Raw genomic sequence first — 4,109 nt, forward strand, 5'->3', positions numbered from 1 at the left:
TTTCATTTAAGAGAGGTGATGGAGTCATAGGACATTCATAGCTTTAAGACATAGACACTTAAATACTAATGATCATGTAATAAAGACACAAACATAAATAAAACATAATAAACAAAACACAGGAAAATAAGAACAAGGAGATTAAGGAACGGGTCCACCTTAGTGAGGGTGGCGTCTTCCTTTTCTTGAAGAACCAATGATGCTGTTGAGCTCCTCTATGTCTCTTCCTTGTCTTTGTTGCTCCTCCTTCATAGCTCTTTGATCTTCTTTAATCTTATGGAGGATGATGGAGTGCTCTTGGTGCTCCATCCTTAGTTGTCCCATGTTGGAACTTAATTCTCCTAGGGAGGTGTTGATTTGCTCCTAATAGTTTTATGGAGGGAAGTGCATCCCCTGAGGCATCTCAGGGATTTCATGGTGAGGAATTTTCTCATGCTCTTGTTGAGGTCCATGATTGGGCTCTCTTGATGTGCAGTTAAATGCTCTACTACTGAGCTATGGACCCTTGAGATGAATCTCTCCATCTTCCATGACTCAGTGGTGGAAGCAATTGCCTTCCCTTTGATGCCAGGGCATTTTGGCCAGTTTCACTGACCTTTTCTTTACTATTTTTAAGGTAGTTTCATGCATTTTCTTAGGAAATAAGCTAGTTTTAGATAGATATTTACTTACATCTTGATTCAAGCAAACACTGTGAACTTTGAATGATTTCATGAGAATTTTGCATGAATTATATGATAAATTGGATGATGCATGATCCCATGATTAAGAGGAAAGACTTTGATGCACTTTGTTTGATTGATTTCAGGCCAAAAGAAGAAGAGAAGAAGCCATGTTAGTAGCTACGTTAGTTACACTAATCCAACACAAGCCACAAAGAGCCACGTTAACTCCCACGTTAACTTAGTTAACGTGGGCAAAAGTCCCACCTGGCAGCCTGACCATGCCTTCTTCAAACACGCATAACTTGAGCCACAAAGCTCCAAATGAGGTGATTCCAGTGGCATTGGAAAGTAGGATTCTAGAGCTTTCCATGAATATATGGCACTACATGGTTGACACTAAATTTGAGGGAGAAAACCTGCCCCGAAAGTGCAATGATGAACATAGTATCAACCTGTATTAAGGTCAACTGACCTCTTCACCTTCCAAGAAGTGTAACTCAAGTTGTAGAGCTCCAAATGATGCGCTTCCAAAAGCATTGGAAAGTAGACATCCAGGGCTTTCCAACAATGTATAATAGTATGGGGTGGACAATAAGTTTGAGCTTCTAAAACTGGCAATAATGAAGCCCTGATCGCTAGCGTTATTGGCAATCAACATTTCCAGTAACATTGGCATATATGCCAGCGACCATATCCACTTCAAAGGAGCATAACTTGAGCTACAGAGGTCCAATTGAGGTGATTCTAGTTGCGTTTGAAAGCTGACATTCAGAGATTTCCAACGATATATAATACTCTATAGTGGACATGAAATTTGAGCACAAACAAGAGGCATCTTTTAAGCCCCAAAAACACCAACTGGGCAGCAAGTGCAACGTTAGCCACAATAACTTCAGCACTAACGCCACACTTGTAGCGTTAGTGTGGCTAACTTTAGCACTAACTTTAGCACCTGGGCCTCAACTTAACTCACTTCTCTCTCAAGTCCACTTCAATGCTCAAGCAAGCAAGGCCACAATTGTCAACCAATCAAGACCATAAGAAGCATCTAGAATAGGAATTTTCATTTTATTGTAATTTGCTTTTTTTTCATTTTGTAATTTAGGAGAGCCTATATAAAGGCCTTAGTTTTTACATTCAAAGCATTCTGGAATTCTGGAAATTGAAGGTAGGGGGAGAGAGTGAAGACCAATTCGAACTTCTGTGAATTGGCACACTCCAAGGGGAGTGGGTCTTCGGACCCCTCCCCTCAACCACTCTTCTTCCTTTTCTCTTCTTTTCTTCCTTAGGAGTAGTTTCATTTTAGTTGTAATTTTCATTCATGAATTTTGAAGTTTTATTTTTAGTTTTTATCTTCATCTTTACTTTTCTGCACTTTCTTTCTTTTCTATTTTTGTAGAGCTTGGGGATCCTGTGGGATCCACAGATCTAGTGGGGCCAAAGACTTAACATCCCTGCTCCAATTAGGCATGTAAAACGCCCTTGCTATGCAATCCTGGCGTTTAACGCCAGACTGCTGCTTGTTTCTGGCGTTAAACGCCCAAATGTAGCCTGTTTCTAGGGTTTAACGCCAGGTAGATGCTTGTTTTTGGCGTTAAACGCCAGCTTGGTGCTTGTTTCTGGCGTTAAACGCCAGACATATGCTTGTTTCTGGCGTTAAACGCCAAAATGCTCCTCCTCCAGAGTGTGCTGTTTTTAATACTGTTTTTCATTCTGTTTTTGATTTTTCAGTAGTTTTTGTGACTCCACATGATCATCAACCTAATAAACACGAAATAATAAAAAACTATAAAATAGATATAATTAAATAACATTGGGTTGCCTCCCAACAAGTGCTTCTTTAATGTCAGTAGCTTGACAGTGAGCTCTCATTGAGCCTCACGGATGTTCAGAGCATTGTTGGGACCTTCCACCACCAAACTTAGAGTTTGAATGTGGGGGTTCAACACCAAACTCAGAGTTTGGTTGTGGCCTCCCAACACCAAACTTAAAGTTTGAATGTGAGGGCTTTGGTTGACTCTGCAGTGAGAGAAGCTTTTCATGCTTCCTCTCCATGGTTACAGAAGAAGATCCTTGAGTCTTAAATACAAGGTAGTCCTCATTCAGTTGAAGGACCAACTCTCCTCTATTCACATCAATCACAGCTCTTGATGTGGCTAGGAAGGGTCTTCCAAGGATGATGGATTCATCCTCATCCTTCCCAGTGTCTAGGATTATGAAATCAGTAGGGATGTAAAGGCCTTCAATCTTTACTAACACGTCCTCTACTAGTCCATAAGCCTGTTTTCTTGAGTTGTCTGTGATGCGGGTGCATCATTGCCTGTTTTTGATAGTTATTTCAGTAGGTTTTAGTTAGTTTTCATACAAATTTGGCCAATAAATGAGTAATAGCATGAAAAATCTCTGCATGAAACAAAATCTCAAGCATAGGTGAATTTGTAGACATTAAGTTTGAGCTCCAAAACATGGCAATATTAAGCCCCTGATCGCTAACGTTATTGTGACTCGCTTTTTCCAGTAACGCTAGCGATTATGCCAGCGACCTTGTCCACTTCAAAGGAGCATAACTTGAGTTACAGAAGTCCAATTGAGGTGATTCTAGTTGCGTTAGAAAGCTAACATTCAGAGATTTCCAATGATATATAATAATCTATAGTAGGTATGAAATTGGAGCACAAACCAGAGGCATATTTTAAGCCCCAAAAATACCAACTGGGTAGCAAGTTTGACGTTAGCCACACTAACTTCAGCACTAACGCCACACTTGTAGCGTTAGTGTGGCTAACGGAAGCAATAAAGCCAAGTCACCCTGGACCTCAATTTGATTCACTTCTCTAGTCTACTTCAAAGCTCAAGCAAGCAAGCCCACAATTGTCAACCAATCAAGGCCACAAGAAGCATCTAGAATTGTTAATTTTTATTTCATTGTAATTTGCTTTTAATTTCATTTCATTTTGTAATTTAGGAGAGCCTATATAAAGGCCTTAGTTTTTACATTCAATTCATTCAGAAAATTCTGGAACGGAGAATTGAAGGAAGGGGGAGAGAGTGAAGACCAATTCGAACTTCTGTGAATTGGCACACTCCAAGGGGAGTGGGTCTTCGGACCCCTCCCCTCCTACACTCTTCTTCCTTTTCTCTTCTTTTCTTCTTTAGGAGTAGTTTCATTTTCTTTGTACTTTTCATTTATGAATTTTGAAGTTTCAATTTTAGTTTCAATCTTCATCTTTACTTTTCTGCACTTTCTTTCTTTTCTATTTTTGTAGAGCAATGATCAACTAACTCTTTTCATTGGGTTAAAGAGCTCTATTGTGATTCAATGGATCAATTGTATTTCTTATTCTTCTTTTTCTTTCTTTTCTCTTGATTTTACTAGAGAGCTTTCGATCTTCATCCAATTGGGTAATTGTCTCGGAAGAGAAATTGCTCATACTTGGATTTCCT

This window comes from Arachis ipaensis, chromosome B02, assembly GCF_000816755.2.
Source record: "Arachis ipaensis cultivar K30076 chromosome B02, Araip1.1, whole genome shotgun sequence".
Classification (NCBI taxonomy): Eukaryota; Viridiplantae; Streptophyta; class Magnoliopsida; order Fabales; family Fabaceae; genus Arachis; species Arachis ipaensis.